Source organism: Chrysemys picta, chromosome 3 (genome assembly GCF_011386835.1).
Source record: "Chrysemys picta bellii isolate R12L10 chromosome 3, ASM1138683v2, whole genome shotgun sequence".
Classification (NCBI taxonomy): Eukaryota; Metazoa; Chordata; order Testudines; family Emydidae; genus Chrysemys; species Chrysemys picta.
Window position 1 is genome coordinate 86,961,180 of NC_088793.1, and position 27,775 is coordinate 86,988,954.

Here is a 27,775-nt window from a genome sequence, read left to right on the forward strand (position 1 = left end):
GGAGATCTGACAGGAGTCCTCCAACTTTAGGGTTACCATATTTCAACAATCAAAAAAGAGGATGGGAGGAGCCCCGCCCTAGCCCCGCCCCATCCTGCCCTAGCCCTGCCCCTTCCACTTCCTCCCACTTCCCACTCCCCTCAGAACCCCCAACCCTCCCCCCCCCACTCCTTGTCCCCTGACTGCCCCCTCCTGAGACCCTCCCCCCATCCTAACTGGCCCCCTAGGACTCTACCCCCTATGTGTCCCCTGACTGCCCCAACCCTTATCCACACCCCCACACCCAGACAGACACAAGGGACTCCCACGCCCCATCCAACCACTCCCCACCCCCTGACAGTCCCCCCCCCCAGAACTCCCGATCCATCTAAACCCCTCTGCTCCCTGTCCCCTGACTGTCCCCTCCTGGGACCCCTGCTCCTAACTGCCCTCCAGAACCCCACCCCCTACCTAAGCCTCCCTGTTCCTTGTCCCCTAACTGCCCCTCCTGAGACCCCCCCCCCACCCTAACTGCCCCCCTAGGATCCTACCCCCTACCTGTACCCTGACTGCCCAAAACCTTACACCCCCAACCCCCAGACGCCCCCCCCGAACTCCCGACCCATCCAACCCTGCTCCCTGTCTCTTGACTGCCCCCTCCAGAACCTCCCTGCCCCTTCTCCGACCCCCTGGTCCCCTTACCGTGCCGCTCAGAACAGAGTGCTGTGGAGCGGCGCGCTGGGCAGCAGGGGAGGGGGAGCAGGAGCAGGAGCAGGGGGAGGAGCTCCAGACTGCCGGAGGCCCGAGGCGAACGGCCGGCCGGCGATCTGCGAATGCAGGGAGGGGGAGGGAGGGAGAGAGAGGAGGGGAGTGATCTCAAGTTGCAGGTGAGAGGAGGGGGAAGCGGAGGAGGGGCTCTGGCTGCCAGAGCCCCGTGTGAGTGGCACGATCTGGCCGGCTGTCCTGTCAGCCGCGCACGCTCTGCATGGGGGGGAAATCCGGACATTTACAAATCCCCCCCGGATGCTATTTTTAACTTTAAAAAGCTGGACATGTTCATCAGAATCCGGCCGAATGGTAACCCTATCCAACTTTTATTTATTTCAAAAAGTACAGCTACATAACTTGCACGGCACCTCTCCCTACATGGTTACTTGCACCAAAACCAACAAAATATTCAGGTTGCTTCCAGTCCCAAGAGACCAATCACTTATCCTAAATCAATTGGTACCCTAGAACTTACACCAAAGAAAATGCCTGTAATCAATCCTGTAATAAACTATCTAACTAGGAAAAAGAAATTAGAGTTATTTACAAGCTAAAGCAAGCAAACATGTACACACAAATGAGTTGTCACCTATGATTCCCAAAAATGACAGCGAGATGGTAATCTGTCAATTCAAAATGTCTTTTAGGATGGACTCTGGAGTAACCCCTGGGGGTTGCTGTGAGAGTTCAAACAGCAAAGAGATTAAACGTTTTCTTGTGACCCTGTTTTATTTTTACATTTGGCCCTCCAGTCCATGAGATGAGCTTCCTTGCACATAGCATTTCCAAGGTGTATATGTTTGGTTTCCAGGTGTGAGTTTGTCAGTTCTTAGCTAACACTTGCAGCTGTGGCTACATCTGGTACTTGGTTTACCAGCATCACACCCTGTGTCCTTTATCTTTCTTATACCTATTTCTGCCTTTACACTGTAAGAGCTATACTGTGAGACAAGGGCTTCTATCCATTCTGATTTTAGTTTTGTATATTTTATCAGCTGTAGACTCACATATGGCTTTCCTGGAGGTAGTCTGCAATCCTCTGCAAAGGTTTTTGGGGAGGGCTGCCTTATTTCTTTTGCCTGGCAGTCTCCTTTTGGTAGTCAGACCTGTTCATGATGACAACAGCATCTTTTACACCTGCATTCTGCCATGTATTTCATATTATAGCAGTCTCGGATGATGACCCAGCACGTTAATTTTAAGAACACTTTCATGCAGATTTGACAAAACGCAAAGAAGGTACCAATATGAGATTTCTAAAGATAGCTACAGCACTCAACCCAAGGTTTAAAAATCTGAAGTGCCTTCCAGAATCTGAGAGGGATGAAGCATGCTTTCAGAATGCTTAAAAGAGCAACTCTCTGATGCGAAAACTACAGAACCCGAACCACCAAAAAAGAAAATCAACCTTCAGCTGGTGGTATAAGATATGAAAGAACACGTGTCAGTCTTCACTGCTTTGGATCGTTATCGAGCAGAACCCGTCATCAGCATATTTAAATACATGGTATTCTATTATTGTTTAACAATGCGATTAATCCTGCGGTTAATCATGATTAATTTTTTAAATCACTTGACAGCACTAATTTTTTGGTGCAGAATTTTTAATTTTTTGGTGCAGAATTCCCCCAGGAGTAACTCTCAATAGTACCTCTGTGTATTGTTTCTTTTGCAGCTGCAAATGTGGCCTTGAGGGAACACTTCATTTTTAATACCTATTGTCTTTTTTTTACCCTTAAGTTTATAAAATAAATCTAAATCCACATTTAGACATGTGACTTCCCATCCATAACTTATTTTCCTATGACTCAAAGTTTTGATGTCATTTAGCTTTTCCTTGATTTTCATTTCTGCATCCACATTGTAACTTCAATGATATCTGTAGTTCTAACTTCATGTGCTATAATTTGCCTATCAGATTCCCAACAATCTTCATATATTTGTGTGGCACTTTCATCATTACAATTCCCATTAACTTTGGCCCAGAAAGTTAGGTCCAGTAATTTCATTCATAGTGTAACTCTCATTTAACTAGAAGCTATCTGTAGCATGTGTAGAGGTGTCAAGGTTCCTTCCCCACTCTGAACTATAGGGTACAGATGTGGGGACCTGCATGAGAACCTCTAAGCTTAACTACCAGCTTAGATCTGGTTTTGCTGCCACCACCCAAATTATTTATGAGTCATTTGGGAAACTCTGTCTACCTCCCCCCAGAATATTTCCCTCCCAAGTACTATAACCCTTCCCTGGGTAGCCTTGAGAGACTTTTTCACCAATTTCCTGGTAAACACAGATCCAAACTCTTGGATCTTAAAACAAGGAAAAATCAATCAGGTTCTTAAAAAGAAGGCTTTTAATTAAAGAAAGAAAGGCAAAAATAATCTCTGTAAAATCAGGATGGAAAATAACTTTACAGGGTAATCAGATTCAAAGAGCCCAGAGGAACCCCCTCTAGCCTTAGGTTCAAAGTTACAGCAAACAGAGATAAACCCTCTAGCAAAAGGAACATTTACAAGTTGAGAAAACAAAGATAAACCTAACATGCCTTGCCTGGCTGTTACTTACAAGTTTGAAATATGAGAGACTTGTTCAGAAGATTTGGAGTGTATGGATTGATGTCTGGTCCCTCTTAGTCCCAAGAGCGAGCAACCCCCAAAACAAAGAGCACAAACAAAAGCCTTCCCCACACCAAGATTTGAAAGTATCTTGTCCCCTTATTGGTCCTTTGGGTCAAGTGTCAGTCAGGTTACCTGAGCTTCTTAACCCTTTACAGGTAAAAGGATTTTGGTGTCTCTGGCCAGGAGGGATTTTATAGTATTGTATGCAGGAGGGCTGTTACCCTTCCCTTTATAGTTATGACAAGAGGTGTTGTAATAAATACACCGTATGCAATTTGTAGTTCCTGGGTTTGCATTAAATCTAATTTTGTAAGTTCTGATTTTGATGCTGATCCAAAAGCTTAGCACCCATAGTCAATAGTCAGTCTGATTAAGGCTCTTTACACCATCAGTTTTCTTATCTGCCCCCAATTAGTTCCAGCAAGACTTTTAACCAGGTTAATCCTTTCTGTACATTTATCTTTAACAAAGTCTATATGATGTTTCCAAAGTAATTTAGTATAAAATATTACAACCTTTTAACTATTTCTGTTTTTTCTCCATATAGATACAGTTCACATTCCTTTGTAATTTTCTTTTTTGTAAAGAGCAGCCCTTTGGTTTTGACAATGGAGAACTTGAAACCCCCACATGTTTCCCCAATCAGAGGTCTATCGTAATGTTTTAATGATTCTTTTTTCTGCCACCTCAGTATTTCTGTTCCTACCTCACAGAGCACTATCATATGTGAATAGAATGACACCTACTTGTTTGGGAGATCATTTATCATAAGATTAAATAAGGTCGAGCTTATAACACATCCTTGGGGGTGTACCATTTTTAATATTATAGATAGTCAATATAACTTTCCAAACTTTGACCTGCCTAGTCCTTTTACTCAAAAAATCTGTAATCCACCCATACATTCTTCCCCTTATCCCTAGTGCACCTACTTGGTACAACAAGCCCTCTCTCCATAGCATGCTATATGCCAGGGGTAGCCAACCTGAGCCTGAGAAGAAGCCAGAATGTACCAATAAACATTGCCAAAGAGCCACAGTAATATGTCAGCAGCCCCGCATCCGCTACCCTGCTCCAGCCTCCAGTGCCTACCACCCGCTGCAATTAGCTGTTTTGCAGTGCACAGGAGGCTCTGGTGGGGAGGGGGGAGGAGTGAGGGCAATGCAGGCTCGGGGGAAGGGACAGAGGCCTTGGGGGAAGGGGTGGAGTGGTGGCAGGACCCGGGGCAGAGCAGGGGGTTGAGCAGTGAGCACCCCACAGCACATTGGAAAGTTAGCATCTGCACAGGCACCAACTTTTTTCAGCGCCAGTCGGTGCTCGCACCCCCCGGCCCCGCCCCCACCCCGCACTCCACTCCTGCCCCAAAGTCTCAGCCCCAACTCCGCCCCTCCCTGCCCCTATTGGATCCCTCCCCAAATCCCTGCCCTGGGCCCGCCTCCTCCCCCAAGTGCACCACATTCCCCCTCCTCCCCCTTCCCTCCCAGGCTTGGTGTGCGAAACAGCTGTTTCGTGGTGCCAAGTGCTGGGAGGGAGGGGGGAGAAGCAGGACACAGCTGCATGCTCAGGGGAGGAGGCGGAGCAGAGGCAGAGGTGAGCTGGGGCGGGGGGGGGGGGGGTGGAGAGCTGCCAGTGGGTGCAGAGCACCCACCAATTTTTCCCCGTGGGTGCTCCAGCCCCGGAGCACCCATGGAGTCGGCGCCTATGAGCATCTGTAGCTCCAGTCTCATAGTCAGCACCTATGCAAGGAGCCACATATGCATGCGGCTCTGAAGCCACAGGTTGGCCACCCCGCTATATGCCATTTCAATATCTAGAAGGACAGCTATCTTGAAACCTTTGTTCCTCATATTTTTGGATTTCAGTTTCTAATTTAACAATGTGATCAATGATGCATCTTCCTCTTCTAAAACCACTCTGCACCTTATCTCACAGACTCATTGTCTTTAAGATCAGACGGGACCATCATGATCATCCAAGTTTGACCTCCTGCACATTACAGGCCACAGAACCTCACTCATCCACTCCTGTAATAGATCCATAACCTCTGGCTGAGTTACTGAAGTCCTCAGATCTTGATTTAAAGACTTCAAGTTACAGAAAATGCACCATTTACACTTGTTTAAACCGGCAAGGTTTGTTGGCTTGTTTAAATCCTTACCCCATGCTGCAGAGGAAGGCGAACCCCCACGCAAAGTCTCTGCCAATCTGACCCAGGGAAAAATTCCTTCCCAACCCAAAATATGGTGATCAGTTAGACCCTGAGCATGTGGGTAAGACCCACCAGCCAGATACCTGGGAAAGAATTCTTTGTAGTAACTCAGAGCCCTCAGATGCAGGTTTCTCAATCCCATCATTTCATGGGCATCCTACTAGGTTTCAAGCTGCTTTTCAACTGCCCTGGTAAACTATGAGCCAGACATGTCTGTCAGAAAGCATGGATTCTGCACTGCTCTTCAATATGGTGCTGTGCATTACATAAGGCTATAAGAGGAACTCAGTGAGGGACTATTTGGCCAAGGGAGGCCTTGAAGGAGCATTTTAACAGTGAGCCACAGTAATGTGTGTTGGTGTAGTGTGATGAGCCTGGCATTGTTTGTTTGCACTGTGCTATGAACCTTGTAATGATTGCTGTGTGTGTGTGTGTGTCTGACTATAACAATGCACATGTGCCTATTGCTATTGTCTGTGATGTTAGCAACAGTCACCATGTGATGGTAAATAATAAAGATAATTTCAGTTTCCACAAGTAGGTTTTTATTCCATACCCATGCAAACATACCTGTATAATGCTGAGGTAAACTTCATACATGCAAGGGAAAGTATCTTTAAAGGGGAGGGAAGAGGGAATTCACAAGCACATACACTGATGGGGCTCTCGCAACTGTGTGCCTGTGAGATTGTTTAATCTCCCAGAGGGTGAAGTGCCTTGGGTACTGCTGTGACCCTGGAAGATACATGAAATGTGGGGGGTAGAGGAGAGGAAGAGTGTAGGGAGAGGTCCTGGGATGCTGTTTCTTTTTTAATTAAGCTTTGTGTGATTGGAGAAGATTTCAGCCAGAATTAAAACAAACCTCAAATATTTGAATTTGTTTCACATGGAGATTATTTACATCTTTATCTATTGATTTGTTGTAGAGTGTTGTAACTCACATGCAACACGCTGTAGTATGAGATGTATAGAGAACTCCCTTGTATTTCTCTCCCACTACCTCCCCCAGTGATTTCTCCTTATATCATGACTTGTGCCCCTGTGCAAAGAGGAAAGGATTTGATCCCTTTGCTTATGATTTCTCTGCAGCTACTAGTGCCTATAAGTTCCGTTGGAAATACATTTAGTAGTATAGTACCATTCCAGTACAGAATTGAGGCAATACATTCAAAAGAGCATATCAGAGCAAAAATAACTATAGGTGCAGTGGAAAGACAGATTTTAGGAATTGGAGGCACTGATCCAGTTTTTTTCTGAAACCTGATTGCTTTTGAGACCTCAAACCACCCCACCCCCTCGTGCTTCCTTTGACAGAGGTGAGAGTCCAACAGATACCACTGTGCCTCTGTGATGGTAGAGATCCAAGTCATATTGTCCAGATTACAAAAGCTCATTCCAATTTTGAATATGTGTAATGTAATGGAAATACATGATCTGTCCACATGACACTGACTCACTTTTAATAATGCTGTACATGCTGCAAGTTGTTTAACGTAATATGTTTACTAAAGTAAAGATGTCTTAAAAACTGGATTTTGTTTTAACACAGAAACCTTCCTCAAGAGAAGTAAATCTATTTTCTTTAATGAATAATCAACAGTAGGCCTACAAAAATTGTGCTAATTTCCTGCTCTTCATCAGTAATTTAACCCTGTGCAGTTTACATCTATATGCAAAAGTGAATGCCAGTGGTATCTGTTTTCACTTGTCCAGGGAAAGTTTTAATTCTGTTTCTTTTCATTCTTCCCTAAAACATGCCCTCTTTTTCTACAGCCCGAGGCTAAATATTCTGACCCCCATCCTGAATGCTCCCCCCAACAGCTCCCCCATATACCACCACCTTGGCCCCAGGCCCCACCTTCCCCCACAGCTCCCACCCTGAATGCGCCCCCCACCAGCTCCCCATACATATACCACCATCCTGACCCCAACCCCCTGCTTGTAGAAATGGCACCAGGGTGACTATTTACCTCCCTTGCCTTCTATATGCCTGATTTTTACAAGCTCTTTGATTTTTGCAAGCCCTTTTCCTCCATGCCCTGAGCATTCTGGCAGTAGATATCAAAATTCCTACAGCTGAAGCAGAGCTGTGCCTGCACAGCCTACTCTCCCCACAGACTCAGGAGATCCATCACCTCCCATGTACTCCCGGTGGGAGTGTGTTCGCTGCGTGGAGCTGGCATGCTCAACTGGGCAGTTGCTATGTGAGCTCGCCACACTAAGCAAACAGGAAGAGCAAGTTCAAAACTTCCTGGGGTTTTAAAAGGGGAGGGGTGTTTACTTATGTACCTGGCTGCAAGGCAGCGGAGTTTAAAATGGTGAGCAGAGTGGTCACGGTGTGCATTATGAGACACGTCCTGGAGGCCAGTTAAGTTCATGTAAGCAACACAGTGTCTACACTGCCACTACATTGACCTAATTACGTTGACTTAAGCGCTACACTTCTTGCAGAGGTAGAGTAATTAAGTCAACATAGCAGGCGAATTATGTCGGTGGGAGGGACATTGTAGTGTAGATATTAACATGATTAGGTCGATGTAAGCTGTTTTACATTGACCTAATTCTATAGTGTAGACCAGGTCCAAGCCTTACTAACACTTTATCTTCTATGCTTTATGTTATCTCATCATTGGTCAGTTCTAATGACACGCCATATATTACCCCCTTTGTTCAGTCAAACACTTTGGTAGATGGCAACTTATTTTAACTTTCCCTAGTGTTTTAGTTTTTAGCAGTTTAGCAGTCTGTTCTTTGTTTTTACATTCAACTAAAAAGATCCCCCATCTCGCAACCTCCTGGCTCGTCCTATATCCCTTATGCTTTTTGTAATCCAGTCAGCTACTTTCACAGGGTTAACATCACCTAATCTTATTTCTTTGGCTAGGGAATGTTACAGTTATAACATTTTGATTTATTTCCTTCTGCAGCTTTGCTTTTTTGCCAATATCATCATCATCATCATCATATGCTTCTTCTTTTTCCCCCTACTTTGTATCCAGTCTCCCTCTCTAATAGATTCTTCTTCAGTTTCCAGAGAGACTTGATTTGGGGTCAGAAAAGCTTCCATCTCCCTCAACCCACCCCCAGTCCTTTCAGCCAGCCTCCAGCCCTCAGTTTAGCAGGAGTTGATTTTTGCTGGGAATGTTAACTGCATTCTGCTGACTCACTGAATCAGGTGGATGATTACCCCAGCTGGATTCAAGGGTAGTAGGAATGGCTCCCTAGAGAGAAGAACTAGGGTATGGGTGGAGCATTTCGGATGGAGAACCCCCTAGGAGCAGCCTAGCCAGGGGGAAAAAGTGTTTGAATTGATCTTTCTTATCTTAGTGCAAAATTTCTGTGTTCCTGTAACTAAACCCCTGGAAGGTGTTAGGTATAAAAAAAATGTTGGTGTTGTTCAATATGTTCAATTAGGTATTTTAATAATGTATTTTTGAAGTAATGTTAAGTAAATCAATGGCTTCAATAGAATTTAATATGGAGTATATGAACTATGACCCTGGGACTCCAACTTAGTAAGCAAACTTGTTTACAACTTAGACAATGGAGTCTTCTGGCTCAAACCGGACTGAACCAGCTTTTCCCGCCTTAGAGATTATATAAGATCTTGCTCAGAGCCTGCACAGGGCTGTCCATTCCAGTGGCAGGGCATGCACGGTCCGGTCTTCCTAACACTCCAGAGCTAGAGAGAAGAGTACCTTCTATCCCGCAGCGAGGTTGAGGAAGGAGAGGTCTGTCATCACTATCCCCGCCACAGTGAACCGAATCCACTTTACCTATGGAGGGTCCTGCTTTCCTGGTGTCCATCATCCCAGAGGGTCTGCCCGCCTGCGACGAAATCCAACAGTCGTCGGAACTCCCCAATAGTCCTCCTCGAAGGCTCTAAATCAGCCAGAGAGTAGAAGGTCCTGGGCTTTGCACCTGTATGTTGTGTCCACTGAGCCTAAATCGTAGGAAAGGTTACTGTATTGGGGTTTCATTTATTGTTTTTCTGAATGCCAAGGGAGGTTTTGTGGGTCTGAGCTTCAAGCTCCTAAAACCAGTCACTGAATCACTGTATGGTTAAGTTTGTTTTCTTTCCCCCTCCCCCCCATTTTTCCCAGTTTTCTGTACCTTTACCCTTAATACACTTACCTTTGTTTGCACCATATTACCTTGTCTTTTCTTCATTTTTATTACATCACACAGGGAGGGAGGGATACCCTTATTGTAAGCTAAATCCACCGGTGACAGACACGGAAGGGAGCCAAGTCAGCTCTTCTGAGAAAAGGGGCTTTCCTTTTCTATCTTTCCCCCTACCATTTCTCGAGTATTTTCTCTCTGAAGCCTTACCTTACTCCCCTTGAGGTAACAAAGGGTGGGGGAAGGGGAGTAAGTTTGGACAGTACATAGTGCATAGACTGTTTGAGAGCAAGTTGTGAGAAATTTGAGAGCAAGTTGTGAGAGTTGGTCCCTTCCAACTCTGATATTCTATGATTCTATTCTATGAAATACACACTCACCAATACATATGTAAAACAAAAGAAAAATATTTCCTCTGCTGTTGTTGTTGTGAAGATTTTGGGTTTCCAGTATAAATCCTCATCTTTCTGATTTCAAAGTATATTTAGTTATGGTCATCCATGCTAATATTTATATTCTAATTGTATTGAACACTAAAGAAGACACAAAATGAGATAGCTCTTTCTCCAAAGATCAAAGGCCTCAGTCCTGCAAGCACTTACTCGTATGCTTAACTGTAAGCACTTTGGTGTGAATGGGACTATTTGTGTGATTAAAGTTAAATATGTGTTTAAGTGTTTGTAAGAGTGGACCTAAAACATAGACACAGAGAACACAGGCTGCCCTGGGAAATCCAGGAATCCATTTTTCTTTTTTTAAATCCACCATTTAAAAAAAAGTATAAATCTAGACCTAATATGAAAAGTTGTAATATAGCCTAAAAGTTCACACTAAAGTAAGAATATTTTTTCAAATTATCTTGCTATATTTACTCACAAACATTTTTAATGTCTTTCACTCAGAGCCATTTTTTATGTTTTTACTGATAGTAAATTTAATGATGGCTGGCAACCCGTGGGACAAGAATACTGGAAATGGGAGCAGACTTGTAATTCAGCCAACGAATATATTCATTCTTCATTTGGGACAGTAACATTCCCTGTAACAAAGACGCAAGAAACTCTCAACATATTATATTGTGAATATTTGTAGAAATTAAACAATTATTATGAAACCATTAATGTTGCCTCTTCTAACACCAGTATCCCACTGCTGACACAATAGATGAGTACTTCGCTAAACTGCACAAAATGGCTGACTCATGCAATTGTCCAGTCTTAAAAGATTAACTAATTTGTGATAGATTAGGGACAAAATATGCAGGAAGCTTGAATGGGAATGCGCAGAGATCCCACGCTTACTCTACCAAGAGCTATAGACATAAAAAATAGTGAACAAGCTCACATCCAAATGCAGAGCATCAGTGGAACAGACACAGAGATAATTCGCCAACCAGTACTAGAACATGTGAAAATACAAGGGAAAACATACCAACATTTGTGCAAAAGCAAAATGCACAAATACAAAGCAGAGTAGACAAACAAAATGCAAAGGATGACCTAATGATACTGTAGTGAAAAACATGATAATGGAAAATGCGCTGCATATTTTGGTCAAATGCAATAATTGTGGCAAGAGAAAACATTATGCCAAAACTTGCAGAAAAGAAAAGCAAAGTAAAAAAAAGTACCATATCAAGGAAGGAAGTAGTGATTCAGAAGATGCTGGAATGTAAGGGTATAATTGGAACTTTGTAGGTGAAATCTATCATGACCCACTTATGCCTCAGAAGAAGGTAATTGGTAGATTTTTTTTTCTGCATATCTGTCATTCATTGCCTTTATAGTAATTATAATACACAAGGCCATGCTTTTCATTCAAATAAAAGTTAGAATTAAGAAACCTGAGTGTCTCAGCCTTGAGGGCGTACGGTAAGCCTCACCCAACAGTACTATGGAATATGCAATCAAAATCCAAGTATGAAAGACTATGTAACTACAGTATCAGCAAAGACATGGCTACATAGGGTATGGTGCATATGTGGCTCTATAGTGTGGACTGTGATGGCAGGCTTAGCTAATGCATGGACATGTGTGTGAGCCAGGACATGGGTGCTCAACCAATGTACATGTAACCTTAACAGTAGATCACAGAAGGAACAGAGGCAGACAAATGGCTGATAAATATTGGAACTGACTCTCAAAACACCACACCCGTAGAAGAACCAAGTGCAAGGCAGACTCCTGTCATCACAAGGAAGACCCACACTTGCTCCAAAATTAAACCACTTGCAAGGTGGTGCCTTTGGGCATGGGCAATACTGAGGTACGAAAGAACGACCCTCACAAACCCAGAGGATGGTATCATAGTTGCCTAGCAAGTTAACAGCTAATAAATTAAAAAAGAGTTGGAGTTGTTAAATTATATATGTGATAATATAAACTTTTAGGGGTATAATAAAATGTTAAGTACACCTCTACCCTGATATAAGGCAACTCGATATAACACGAATTCGGATATAACGTGGTATATATCCGGAAGGGCGGGGCTGCGTGCTCCGGCGGATCAAAGCAAGTTCGATATAACGTGGTTTCACCTATAACGCAGTAAGATTTTTTGGCTCCCGAGGACAGAGTTATATCAGGGTAGAGGTGCATGTAAACAGGTTATGGTAGCAAAATTAAACCTGGATGTCTCAAATAAATGACAAAAGAGATGTTACAATAAATAGCTTTCCATTGGGGAAGTTATAGCCTAGTAAGACATAAGGTCATGTCTAGTGGCTTAGAGAACTCTGCTTGCTGGAAGTGCTTGATGAACATGGACAGCATACGTGGAGGAAGGAATAAAGTCTTGGCTCTCTCCTTTGATGCTCACACACAAAAAAGAGATGTGATGTCTTGTAAGTACTTGAGGGCTAGTCAGAAGGAAAGGGGAAATCATCAGGATGGTCAAAAGGCTCCAGTCAGGGATGTAAAAGGAGACATTGAAGTTAGAGTTTCATAAAGTGTAAGGCCAGAAGGGATCACCAGTACATATTATTTGACCTCTGGTACACCTCTACCCCGATATAACGCGACCCGATATAACACAAATTCAGATATAATGCAGTAAAGCAGCGCTGCGGGGGGAGAGGGCTGTGCCCTCCGGAGGATCAAAGCAAGTTCGATATAATGCAGTTTCACCTATAACACAGTAAGATTTTTTGGCTCCCGAGGACAGCGTTATATCGGGGTAGAGGCGTATATCACTGGCCACTAATTTTCATCCCAAAACCCTATATAAAACTTTAGTTAGAACAAAGCATTTCAGCCCTAGGAGGCTACATTGTGTGCCACAGGCAGAGAATGGCAGAGACCAAAATGCCAAGTCAATGGGAATCTTTCCATTGATTTAATTGAAGGCTGAATTAGATGCACATAGCCTGAAAAAGGAAATATCACACTGAATATTAGGAAATAAATTGTTGCAGTGAGTGCAATTAATTCCACACAGGCAGGGAGCAGAATTTGCCCTGATGTGTTTGTCTGTGTACTGTTAGAGTGCTCTGGGATCCTTTGGAATGAGATATTATTATCTTATTACTACTTTATTATTTAGGATTGGATTTATTTAAAGAGAGAGAGAGAGTAAGTAAGTATTCAAACTCCTTCCTCAGGAGTAGCAGGAGTTTAAGGCAAGAAAATCATTGACACTTCAAACAACAACAGTAGAGCTAGCATTCTTTAATGAATTATTTGGTGACATAATATGACAGTACCCAAGAGATTCACACTTTGAAGATTTTTGTTGTTTAAATTTAAAGAAAGGAAATTGAGGTTGGTGACTGAGTTTGAATCTTGAGCCAGGAGGCCCCCTTAATTGTATCTTCAGGGTATATTGCTTTGTTTTGCTTTGAAGCTGGTGAAACTTACTTTGACAATCGTTGATATGGGGGCATTTTAAGGAAATGCTACTAAAACATTTTGGATAGTGAAATATGATTTGCAGTAATTAGTGGTTCAACACCTCAGATATTTAAAGTCTAAAGGCCAGGTCCTCTGCCTCACTATGGCATCTTTGCACTGCTCTGGTGGTGTCATGAAGCCAGATTAACTGACTCCCTTGGAATTCCCCCAAGATAGGGAGACTCCTTGGGTGGTTCAGACCTGGTGTAACCTTTCTAATAATGTACCCCATGATTATAAAAGGACACTGTCAAGTATGGTAAGCCTAAAATGTTACTTATGTCACCCCATCAGTGTGACATACTATAAGAGTGACTGTAAGTGTGACTACTACATTCATTTATACTGTCCTCCTGAACCCATAACTGCTAGCTTTTCTCCCCAAAATGTGCATTGCCAAAGAACAGAGCTGACAAATATAGCTGGGAAACACTACATAAATAATTCTAGGGTGCTCGTTCTCTCTGCAGTCTCATGCATTTATATGAATGTACTGTTTTTCCCCTACCGGGCCTTGTCTGTTCTGTTCTTGTGAGCACTTACTCTTACTGCTTACACTTTCATAGCACTCTGCATCTTCTAAGTGCTACAAAACATGAACTAATCAACCTTCATGAAATGCCTGTGAAATATGGAAGGTAGCAGATTTAAACATACAATAACAATACATAATTCTAAGTGTGCAGCTAATGGGATTCCTGTACATTTCTATTTACTGTGTATTCACAAAAATGGAAAAGACTTACACAACAGGGTGAAGTGATGGCCAAGGTAGACTAAGGAAAATGCTAGGTGCTTCTAGTCCAAAACAGAGCTCATATCATATCAATAAGCCTAAAAATTTATCTGCCTTGACGATATCCCTTTCAAGATGCTAACTGCTGCAACCCTTATTTATGATATGTTTGGGTTTTAACTGTAATAAAAAATCCCATAATTTACATTTTTAAAAGATTCCTGAAATAGAAAATAAATCATAACAATAATAAGAAGTGAGACTTGTAAATGTTATGGATGCTCCTGTCTGGAAAAACTAACTAGCTTCTAATTCTAAACTGTAGGCTGTAAGAATAAAAGAAAATGAACATCAGTTTTGAAAGAGTAATTTTCTCTAGTGCTCTCTTAAGCACAGTTTTCAATATGTCTTAATAGGACATCCCAATCCTTCACTGGACACTCAAATGGGCACTTACACACATAAATGTCTGTTTTCCATGCCTAAGTGCCAAAGTAAGGCACACCTGATACAGTAACTCCTCACTTAATGTTGTAGTTATGATCCTGAAAAATGCGACTTTAAGTGAAACAATGTTAAGCGAATCCAATTTCCTCATAAGAATTGATGTAAATGGGGGGGGGGTTAGGTTCCAGGAAAATTTTTTTCACCAGACAAAAGACTATATATATATATATATACACACACACACACACAGTATAAGTTTTAAACAAACAATTTAATACTGTACACAGCAATGATGATTGTGAAGCTTGGTTGAGGTGGTGAAGTCAGAGGGTGAAAGAGGGTGGGATATTTCCCACTCGGCTGAGCCCTCAAGGGTTAACACATTGTTGTTAATGTAGCCTCACACTCTACAAGGCAGCATGAATGGAGAGAGGGGAGACATCATGGCAGACGGAGATAGAGACACACACCCTGTATGTGTGAGAGAGATGCGCATTTCCCCTTTAAGTACGCTTACCCCACTCTAAGTACATTGTCTTTTTAAGTAGATCAGCAAGTTGAGACAGCAGCTGCTGCCAGCAAGCTCCCTCCATCCTGAGCCCTGTCCTGTCCCCCACCCTGCTCTATGGAGAAGGGGTAAGCATGGGGCAGGAGCAGGGGAGAGGGGGACACCCTGACATTAGTCCCCCTCTCTCCCCCCCTCCCCCCGCACAGCAAGTAGGAGGCTCTCGGGAGTAGCTCCAAGGCAGAGGGCAGGAGCAGTACATGGCAGTGGGGGGAGGGACAGCTGAATTGCTGGCAATTGATAGCCTGCTGGGCGGCTGCCGCATAGGGAACTTAAGGGAGCAAGGAGCTGATAAGGGGGCTGCCGGTCCACCCTGGTTCCAAGCCCCCACTAGAGTAACCAGACAACAAATGTGAAAAATGGGGACAGGGAGTGGGGGGTAATAGGAGCCTATATAAGAAAAAGACCCCAAAATCGGGACTGTCCCTATAAAATCGGGACATCTGGTCACCCTAGCCCCCACCAGCTAGCTCCAACAGGCTGCTCTTCCTGCAAGCAGTGGACAAAGCAGGCAGCTGCCAAACAACGTTATAAGGGAGCATTGCACAACTTTAAATGAGCATGTTCTCTAATTGATCAGCAACGTAACAAAGAAACATCGTTAACCAGGACGGCTTTAAGTGAGGAGTTACTGTACACTCCCTTTGGAAGTAAATGGGCATGTCTTTCCATTGACTAATGGGAGCTGGATTGAATCCCAGCTGCAGGCTTTGGACAGTCTACTAATGAACCACTGTCTGAAAACAGGTTTATGTATAATTCTCAGACTTACTGGGCCATATTCTCATATACACAAAGGACCTGTTAACTTGCCACTGTGTTGTAAAGGGGCCTTAGTATAAATAAGAATCATACTTTTAATAAATGTTATGCTTTGTTTAACTGCGTGTTGGTTCACTTTCCTAGCAATGAACTGAAGGTATTTTTTTTATTCTTGAATGGGCCACAAATTCATACCTCAAGTAATGGAATGGTGTGTAAAAATCTGGTGTCACCATCAAAGTGCAACTACTTTTGAGTTTTACCCTGAAGGTTCAGAAATATCTTAAGTCCCACAGACACATGGAAGGGAGGGAGAAAGTCTAGTATATATGTTATGTGTTTTAAAAAACACTATTTCTCAGCGCAGCAGATGTCTGTAACACAGACAAGGGATTGATCAGTTTCTGAATGGTTTTACTAAACATGTTTAAAATTGAAACCAAAGAACTAGTGACTAACCCTACTGACCTAGTGGATAGGGTTGAAGCAGTAGATGTGATAATCTTGATTTTAGTAGGTGTGGGTGTACCATGGATTTATATAGTAGCATTATGGTATTTTCTGTCTTATTATTTATCCCTTTCCTAATGGTTCCTAACTTTCTGTTAGCTTTTTTGACTGCAGCTGCTCATTGAATGGATGTTTTCAGAAAAACTATCCACAATGACTCCAAGATCTCTTTCTTGAGTGGTAACAGCTAATTTAGACCCCATCAGTTTGTATGAATAGATGGGATTATGTTTTCCAACGTGCATTACTTCGCATTTATTAACATGGAATTTCATCTGCTGTTTGTTGCGCAGTCACCCAGTTTTGTGAGATCCCTTTGTGGTCAGCTTTGAACTTAATTATCGTGAGTAATTTTGTATCAGATGCAAACATTGCCACCTCACTGTTTACCCCTTTTCCCAGATCATTTATGAATATGTGAACAGTACAGGCCCCAGTACAGATCCTTGGGATACCCTTCTATTTGCCTCCTTTCTTACATTTCTATGATTCTATGAACAATAACAAAGAAAGAGGAGTGGCAATGACAGCATCTGCCAATACCCTGTAGAGAAACAACCTTGCCTCTCCCTGAAAATTTAAGCAGTTTCAGACAGACCAGGGATTAGTGCTCTGGAACAGTCATTAATTGCACAAACCCCATAATGGCTGCAATACCTGCTCAACCCCACCCTCCAGTCAGTCATAAGATTGTTAAAAAAGTTTAAGTACTCCTGATAAGAGAGGTTTCTAAAGAAGTATGAATAGTATAGACAAAAACATTGCACAAAGACTGCATAACAACTTGGCTGTCACCCTCGACAGCAGAAACCCAGCCCCAAGGTGATAACCCAGTGGAGGTACCCTGTTATAATTGTCTTCAATGTGTGCATTGTCACAGGAATGAATGGCTAATGACCTCCAGCTAATGGGCACAAAACCCTCACAAAGCTGTGTAGCCCCACAAGTATGTACCAAATATTCCCTTCTGTGCATTTCCAGCAGCTTTATAAGAGGTGAATGTGTCCTTCGGTACAGGTAGATGTCATCCTCTGCCTCCCTGCTGTGCCAAGATGTGTGCACATATGGCATCCCTGATTTCCCTTGTCTTCTGGGAACCAGGAGCAGTGTAAACATGTGAGATCTACCTGCCTGTACAGAGTTTATAAACCAGATATCCTGAGTTCATTCAGGTGAAAACACTCGCCTTTACCCTCACAATTGCTATGCAGTGTGCTGCAGGAGACAATTCTACAAATGGTGTTAGCCACACTGGCATCCAGACAGATATGCAGACAGTGCCAGCAAGCTTTCCGACTACAAACTGCACACTCCATGACCATTCTGCAGCTTCTTAGCTTGTAACTGAATTCTCTTTTTCCACAGTCATTGATGTCTCGATACAGTTTCATGACCAAAGGCAGGAGTGGGTATTTGGGGTCCTGCAAAATAACAGTTGGCAGAGACACACTGTACAGAACCATATTATTTATGGGGACTAAAGTTCCTTCTTTCCCTTCAAGTACAAGCCTGATCTCCTCAGCACCCTGGCATCATGAACTTTTCCAGCATGCCTTGCAGAATGATTGAATAGTAACCTTTTCAATTCACATACTCAGTTGTCCCTTGTGATGGGTAAAGTATTGGGATATGAGTGCCATCAATAGCCCCAGCACAGTTTGAAAACTCCATCCTCTGAAATCCATCTATTATTTCTGGAACTTTTCTTATGGCATCCACCCCTGGATAGATCACAGTGTTAATTGCCTTACAAACCTGCATAACCCTGATACTGGACTTTCCAACCTCAAAATGGTTGCAACAGACCTATGGCTGCCTGGTAGAAGCCAGGTTCAAGAGGGCAATAGTAACCAACTTCTGAACCAGTATGGCTTCCCTGAATTGAATGTTGTGGTGCTGGAGGGTGGGTGAAAGCTTGTACCACAGCTCAAAGCAAGTCTGTTTCTTCATTTGGAAGTTCTGAAGCTACTGCTAGTCATCCCAGATTTGCAAAACAATGAGATCCCACCACATTGTGCTTGTTCTTCTGCACCAGAAGTGATGGTCAACCAAAGGGTATACCATGACAATAGCGGCATTCACCGTGTCTTTACAGTGTGAGCTGAATGAATTGTCATTGAACCTCCAGGTCAGCTGTCTTTGACACATCAGAAAATGCTGCCCAAATTCCATCCAGCATCTCACCAAGTGCCTTCCCCACCCCATAACTATTTGTACCACAACAAGGAGTAGGTGTGGAACCAGATCATAATCCAATTGCTCATGTCTTCCACCTAGTTTGGCAGTGAATAATAGAGAGAGGTAGTGTGATCAGGAACTGCTACCAGCAAATGTGTGAAGGCAGGGGACAGTACCAACAAAACACAGCAAAACAGTTCCTAGAGTGGCTCCTGGTGATGCACAGAACCCCGGGATACTGCCCTGAAATGGTAGCACTACCGTTGTGTACCTACAGCAGCAGTGTGGATGTGGGTATATGCATGTACGCAGTGTTATACCCATGTCCTGCACAGCATATGTGGATTTTAGGAATAGATATGTGGAGCATGAACACGATCCAGTACCTGAGTATATGTGCAAGTGTAGACATAGCCTCAGTATATAGCTTAGGGAGGTTTGATAATTCTTTCATTTGACGTTATATGGATTCATTTTGTAATTTTAAGTTCCAGTCAAAACCAAGAACTCAAAAGCAATGCTTGGATGAAATGGCCAAGTTTTCCTTGGTTTCAGGTTGAAGCCATATGAAACAGCTATGGTGCACATGTTTATGATGAAGCTGTAAATTCCTCCCCAAATCCCATGGAGATTGAGGTTAGCTCAAAAAGCCTAAATTTGTTGAGAATTCACAAACCTGTTGAATTGATCAGAACTGGATTTGGGGCTTGTAGCAATATCTAATTCCAGCTGAGTTTCTCAAGAAGTTATGTTTCTGAATTAAATGTTTGCATATTATTTACCATGGATTTAGTGGCTTTGGATGATAAATAACAGCAGTGAACACTTCACTAATCTATTTCCGTATTGGGCCAGATTTTCATAGATTCATAGATTCATAGATTCTAGGACTGGAAGGGACCTCGAGAGGTCATCGAGTCCAGTCCCCTGCCCGCATGGCAGGACCAAATACTGTCTAGACCATCCCTGATAGACATTTATCTAACCTACTCTTAAATATCTCCAGAGACGGAGATTCCACAACCTCCCTAGACAATTTGTTCCAGTGTTTAACCACCCTGACAGTTAGGAACTTTTTCCTAATGTCCAACCTAGACCTCCCTTGCTGCAGTTTAAACCCATTGTTTCTGGTTCTATCCTTAGAGGCTAAGGTGAACAAGTTCTCTCCCTCCTCCTTATGACACCCTTTTAGATACCTGAAAACTGCTATCATGTCCCCTCTCAGTCTTCTCTTTTCCAAACTAAACAAACCCAATTCTTTCAGCCTTCCTTCATAGGTCATGTTCTCAAGACCTTTAATCATTCTTGTTGCTCTTCTTTGGACCCTCTCCAATTTCTCCACAAACCCTGAGAAACTCAGGGTTGCATGAAGATTTGTGTGAGCAACTGTATCTCTAATATGCCTGGGAAGCTAGTGTGATTAAGTGCACGTAACCATCTGAGTTCCCATTTGTACACACAGTCAGCCAACTTGCACACACAATCATGATAAAAGTACGTATTTGACACTTAAGTCTACACATGTATTCTCTTAATGATTTTGGGGCTTAGATCATTTGAATTTGACATTCACTTGTAAAGCATTTCAGTTCACTGAAATTAAAAGCTGCAGATATTTTTTTCTTTTGTATGGGTTCCTCCATTTGCTTCTGAGTAGAACTGTGAAGTGATTTTGCTCACTTTAGGGATGATTCCAAGAACCAGGCATCTACCATTTGCAGTACTTGGTAGGACCCATAAGTAGCATCAAAAGAGGGGGCTGATTCTGCTCTCACACCAAATGTACTACAACCTAACCCTACTGAATTCAGTGGAACTACTACTGATATACACTAGTAGTGTAACCAAGAACAGAATTTGGCCCTATAAATTCAGAAGGAGACAGGCAGAAGAGTCTCTGGAAATATGTCATCTATTTTCTTTGCTATTTCAGACCTCAGTTTTCTTATCCATTTAAATTCTTCTTTGAGTCTCAACATTTCATCTATAAAATATTTTCATATTACATTTTTTTAATTCTGCCTACTGCTGTTTTCTAAGTGGCGCATCTGATATAGTATTTGGCTTTTTTCCCCTGTCTTCACATTTGTATGTTTCTTATTTTCTTTTCCCTCTGGTTCCTCCTTCTTCCCTCATTTAATCTGGAATTTTATAAACAAGGCCCTCATTGCTTGGAAACTCAGGGCCAATTTCTAGACCAGGGATGTGATAGCAACAGCATGCAGAATGGAAAATTTCACAATTCTATGGCTTCAGAATCCCTAAGTGGCAATGGGATTCAATTCTCCAATGCTTTTCGATTACAGAAGACAGATGCTTTATGCCATGAAAGCTACTGCCAGATAGAAAGCCGAAGAAGGTCCAGCCCTGGATTCTTTTATAGCCTTTTGCTTACCACTGTGGCTTTTCCAACTAAAGGGATTTGAAAACTCTGTATGCTAACAACCCCACCCAAAATAGAACTAGCACTGCTGACATGAAAAGTTGGAAATCTGTTCATGATTTAGCACTAGGGATGGCACTGGAAAATGATGGATGCGGTGTTGAATTTCATTGAACTAATATTCAAGAAGATACAGTAGGTTTATTTAATGGTATTGGAGGAATGTACTAAAGGAGAAGAAATTAACTGGAATTATGACAAGTGCGCTTGTTACTGTTATTCCTGCGAAAAAGAGACTTCTGGTGAAAATCATCATTCTTCCACAGAAGAAACAAATACTCTGAAATCCTCAAGAGTAGCATGGGGAGTGATATGTCGAGACCAAATAATCTAACACATGACCACATCTCTGCTCAGCACTTTCTTTATCTTCAAACGTTTACAGACAATTTATTTTGTTCTTTTTTATATATATTGTCTGTGAGCTTTGTTCAATTTACTAGTGCTGTCTTTTTAGCTTTGAATTACTTTCCAAAAGATGCAGGTTATTTTATAGCACATTCTTAATTCCCTCTCTCTAAACTTCTGAACAATTTATGCACATCCTTTGATCATGCCCTATTCCAAATGCACTATTGTGACAAACTATAAAAACTATTAAGTTTTCATAGAGATATCTCAGAGTAACCTTTTTCCTCTTACATGTCCCATCAAGCTTACTAACCTTGCCAGTAAAATGGTCATTAGTAGCAGCATTGTGTAGAAAACAAATAGTGCTTCAGACTTTGGTATCACTCCTTCTACACCACCACTGTCCTCTAAGGCTAAAACTAAAATATTTAATCAAATCATCTACAACCTTTTACTCAGCACATTTATCAACATATAAACCAAACTCCAAATATTTCTTAACATTGAAGAGGTTCTCTAGCTGAGAGGGAGCTCACTATTATGATTGATAAAATGGCCTCCCCCAGTAAACAATTTCTCATAGGATATTCCTTCCATGGCAGGATGACTCAATTCTGTACCCTTTCCCATTGCTTTCCTTCTTTGTTTCTTACTTTTCCTGTGTCTTCTTTTCGATATACCTATTTTCATCCATAGTACCCAATATTTTCCCCTCCCAATCTTATAATAATGAGGCAAGGCCTACTGGAATCCATTGGGTCTATCTGTACTACTCCAGCCTTGTATGTCAGGTAGGTTCCACCAAGCTGGGACAGGTGCATTCAAATATAAGCCACTTACAACTTAGATATAAAGCTTCTTCCTCTAAGAGAGTGTAGTGAAGCAGAGTGGCTCCCTCTGGACTGGAAAGTGAGGGACCATTACAGTCCTCTTGGTGGGCGGAGCCAAACCTACCCCATCCCTCTCGCTGGAAGTACCAGGCGGGTAGGAAGTATAAAGGGAAGGCTCTGCAGCTCAGTTGGGTGGGAGCCAGTGGAGGAGACGGACACCTCTGCCCTGCTGTGGCACCTGGGAGCTGAATCTGTGCTCTGCCGCATCCTGCCCCCAGAGGAGATGGACCCAGACAAGGAGTTGCCGGGACTATTGTCGGCCATATACCCAGAGGACCCTGAGGACCAGTGGATACCAGAGGTACCAAACCCCGGAGAGGTAGGAAGTAGTCCAGGGGCAGCCAACGACTGTCTGGCTACAGATCTGACTGCTTCCAGGTCGGTGTGTTGCAGCTGTGGCCGATTCCCCCCCCCAGGCCTTGAATGTCCATGCCAGCACTCTAGACTACCTGCCAGGTGCTCAACCCCTATGGGAGCCCCTAGACTGTGTGGGCACTCACCCTGAGCTGAACCCCAAGACTGGGTATGTTTGCTGGCTGCCGGAGCCCCAAGCTTAGGTAAAGCCTGCTCCCTGCTCTGCCCCGTCCCAAGGGCTAGAGCTATTGACTGGGTATGTTTGCTGTCTGCCTTGGCCCGGAGGCTTAGGCTACAGACTGCTACGAGTCTGGCCCCACCCCAGGGGCTAGGGACCCAGATTGTTAATTGGTGTCAGCCCCAGCTGAGGTGCTGCAGGCTAAGGACTATGTTGGGCATTGCCCCACCAAAGGGTGGGGATAGGAGTCCCAGACTATTGATGTGTGTTTGCTTCTGTTAGACGGGCCCAGAACCATAGACTGCGTATGGCTTGGCCCCGCCAGTGCGGCCCGAGTCCGAAGACTACCACCTCTTACAACGAGGCAGAGCAGCCTCCCTCCCCACTGGAGCACGAGGGACCACTACAGAGAGTACTCTGAAAAATTTATCTTATTTATGATTATCATATCTATTACAATAGTAGCTAGGAACCTGAACCAAAGGAGCAGAGACCCATTGTGTTAGACACTGAACAGACAGTACCTGTCAACAAAACTAGGTGTCAGGCAATGATGTCTGTAATAATTTTTGTATGTGTTCTTCATGTCCAGTATGTTGTAGTACAATAAATATACAAATTAAGGGAGCAACTTTAACATTTCCAGAAAAAATGCTATCCACTAGCCTATTAAAGGCTTAGGTCTGATAGATGTTGGCGAAAGTAGAGATGTTACAGGAAATAAATCCATTTGACAAATCTTTGAGACTGAAATTGCAAAATGGGTGTACATCCAAGAGAGATGTGACAGAAGTGCTGTTCTTTTAGGAAACCAGAAACAGCAATAGCAACAAAAACCTGGGCTGTGGGAGCTGTTCTAATCCTGGAGATACTGACAGAACACCAGCATTCCTCCACTACACAGGTCAGAGAAGCAAACACAGATCCTCTCACCGGAGCAGGAACAAGGCTGTTTGTCCAGAAAATATGTACGAGACAGGAACAACCTGGCTACCTGCCTGAAAGAGATTTTTTAATTTTCACGTTTTTAATTAAGGGCCATGCCTTAAAGCAAGTTTTCATTTAATACATAAACTTCATTTACTTTTGTCCCTGCCCAAAGTAAACAGCATGACCACCAGTCATGCTTAATTAAATAATTCTTGCATCTAATACTGTGGCACTAACTTTCTAGTAGTTCCACATGTTTAGTAAATGAGGGGAAAATAGGAAACCAGATGGTCTATACAAGTTTACCATGAAAACATCTGGATCTCAGGTCTTTCCAGCAGGCAAATTTCTAATGACCTCAAATGTTTCCTTCAAAGAAAATAGCTTATTTAGGACCTTTGTGTTCCTAAGAGATCTGCAGGAAGTTCAGATAGGAAAGAAACCTCAATTTATTTTTAGTCATGGACAAAGCTTCCTTCAAAATACTACACATCTCAGTCTAACAATCTGAACGGCTTTTTGGTGCTACGGATTTTCAAAGTACCCTGTGCCTACCTTTATTTTAACAGGAGTATCAGCAGATCTAAAATAACTATATTTCAATACTCTAACCAAGAAAAGTTGTGGTCAGTTGCTGGACAAAATGCAGAGTAAAATGCCTTTGAACCCCTTCATTTTCTGAATGTGCTCATGCCCAGGGCCCAAGAGACTAATGAAGACAGGAACAAGGTCTGACTGGGAAGTCATTCCAATGTCAACATCCGCTATCTGGGGACCTTTATTTCGGAGAAAAGATCTACTCATGAATGTTTATTATGTGGACTGGGTTAAAAGGCGTAGACCTGCTTTATGGTTGAAGAAATCCAAAGATGTCCCACAAACTAAATGCATACAGATATCAACAATCCCCAGAAGGCCACAGTAGTTAGTGCATTTAGAGACAACCCCTACACCAACCCCTGTGGGCATAAACGACCCCAGACATGGTGAAACCAATGCAGTTTTGATGCACAGTGTAGGTATGTAAGGATTTAGGGATCCTACACACAGGTGCATATCCCCTTCCTGCTCCATTGGGATTCCTAAGGAATGGTTGTTTTCAGGGACTATAAGGCAGGACAGGGTGTTCAGCCTCCAGAGGAGAAGGGCTAAGTGGATCCACAGTTATGGAGACCCATCAGCTGTTATCCCCTTGGAACCTGGGGTGTGGAGGGACAAAGGTGGCATGTAGATTTTTTTCAGTCCTGTGAAAGGAGTAATAGTCACAAAATGACAGGTTTCAGAGTAGCAGCTGTGTTATCGGATCCGATGAAGTGCTACTTCAAAAGCTTATGCTCAAAATAAATTTGTTAGTCTCATATACCTGCCCAGTCTCCTCCTCCGCTTTGCCACTTCCCCCGAGGCCTCAGCCCCGCGCTGCCCCGTCTCCCAAGACCTCCTGCCCTCACACTGCCTCTTTCCCCAAAGCCCCACTTGTGCACTTCCTTTTCCCCCCCTAAGGCCCCACCCTCCACTCACTCCTCTCCGCTCTTTCTTCCTGTTGCTCGCCCTTACAGCTGGTAAAAAGTGGGAAGACATAGACTCCCACTTTTAAAAGTGATGGGAGCCCCCTGGCTCCCCCTGTTCCAGCGCCCCTGGTGGGTACCCTCCTCTTTCCTCTATTATAATGTTTCTGAGACAAACAGCATATTGTTTGGCTGCTGTCCTTTTGATCTGAAGGGGGAAATAAAAATCACTCTACAAATGACATTTCTCTCAGATCTGGCAGTTTGGCAATGGTGTGCATTGGGCACATTCCAGCCTCTTCCAAAAATCTTTGTGCCTGCAATGGGTGGCCAAATGTTAAATCAGGTTTAATCATGAGTGTAAGTCCCATGTGTCTTACCTGGACTCACTAACCCAAACTAAGCAAAAGCTGGCTTGGCGTAAGAGGGAGCAACTGCCTTGGAAGTCTCAAGGTCAAATTCATTGGTGAACATAAACAGGGCTGTAAAGTTATAAGCCAGGTGTAATTTGGTCAGAAAAGCATGAGAATAACAAAGTAGTATAACATACACTGATTTAGTGTTAGGTGTGGGCTCATTGTTGAGCCCTGCTATGACCCCTTTGCATCACTCAATCAGCACAAAATCGACAGAGGGGATTCCCCCAGGGTGTGCATGTGGGTGTATAAAGATGGCATAACCAGCCCTATCTATACCTGCCCAGTCCCCACTGTAAAAAACATGCCTGGATCTCACTGTTCTCTGGCATCCCCTGGCTGCTAGATGGACCCTTGGGTGCCATTGCAGCTGAGGGTGTAGTTTAGACTGGGTGCAGCAGAGGGTTGGTTGTACAGGATGGTTAAAGATAAAACAGCTTCTACACACTGTTTTAACTTATGCCCACACCATCCTCAAAGCTCACAATCTCCAAGCCAACCCTGGCAGAAGGGGGCACAACTCCCATTGACATCACTGAAATTGCTCTGACTCTCACCAGCTCTCAGTTTGGTTCATCTTGTGTGTTCACTGAATGCTAGATCAGTGCATGTTAAACTACTATCCTATGGAGTATCATTTACCTAGGTTCCCATACAACCTATACCCAACAATAAGTCACACCATCCATTTATATCACTGATGAATTTGCTCATCCCACGAAAACCACAGCCGCGGCTTAGCCCAAGGCCACTATGGTCCATAAGCAACAGGTCTGTCATGTGAGCCAAAGGGGGCGTTCCCATGATGGGATCAGTAAGAGCAATGCTAAATTTGTTTCAGCTAGAAGGGTCAATCTGCAAGGATCTGTCCATATTTATAGCTTATTGCAAAAGATGGTCTTAAACCTTGTTGTTATATTCAGTCCCTCATCTTCATCTCTTTTTTCCTTGATACTACTATTATACTCAGAGAAGGAACTGTCCCTTGTAAATATTTTGTGTGTTGTTCTTCAGTGCCTGTGACTTTACTCGTGGTTTTATTTTCTGCCACAACGGCTCACTCTTTTGTGTAGCTGTAGCTCTCAGGGGTATGCAAGAATGATCACAATAGCTTGGAGCTCCAGCTCAGCTCTGAGAAATTTCACATCCTAGTCTGTACTAGCAAAATCAGCTAAAATAGGGATTCAATAAGTTGCACAGTCTGGCAGAATATGTTACAATCAAAGCTGGGAGGTTCTAAAGGCTCACACTGCTTTTGTATGTGTTTTAAGGTAGAATTGTGTACTTTTGCAAGTGAAGGCTGCAAATAGTATGGACTGGATACAAGCAAAGCATAGAAAGGGGCTGTAAACAAACCTCTCTAACAACTGTCAGTGCACTTGAATAACCCCTGTTCCAGTATTGAATCATGCCTACCTCCCACTCCACCATCTACCAGCACCCCCAAACAGAAAAAGCTAAAATATCTGGACATTTTTAAGGTGGACTACTAGGGAATCTTTTAGGGACCAGATTAGGGCCACCAAATTAATCTTCATAGCATAATAATCAGCCATGCCCCTTGAACATTGACTGCTGTGTTTCTGTTTCCAACTGGTCGGTTTCTTCCCCAACCTGTCACCCACTGAAGAAATATAATTTTTAGATAGGTCATAGTTTTTCCATTGATAGACTGTGATGTTCACCACCTTTACCAGGACCTCCATAGGAGAGAGGTAAGAATAATATCGGTACCACTATCAGAGTAAAGTGTGATAATAAATATTTCTGCCATAATGGTGGAAGGGTAAAAAAAGGGGCAAGGAAAGGTTGGAAGCTTTGCAGAAAGAGGCCTTCCTCTGATGTCATCTGGGGTGGTGTTGCTGGCAATGGCTCCCTAAGGTTAGGGAATTAGGGTTGTGGAGTTTGTGACCTAAAAATATCAGGA

General features: G+C 43.1%; 1 long non-coding RNA gene across 1 annotated transcript in view; it reads right to left on the reverse strand.

Annotated features, from left to right (window-relative positions):
• Positions 1-7,530: 7,530 nt before the first annotated feature.
• LOC135982041 (uncharacterized) overlaps positions 7,531-27,775 on the reverse strand; it is a 50,859-nt gene continuing 30,614 nt past the window's right edge. Inside the window, exon 4 of the long non-coding RNA XR_010599241.1 lies at positions 7,531-9,517. This is a non-coding gene — a long non-coding RNA (uncharacterized LOC135982041). The remainder of the gene's footprint in view (positions 9,518-27,775) is intronic.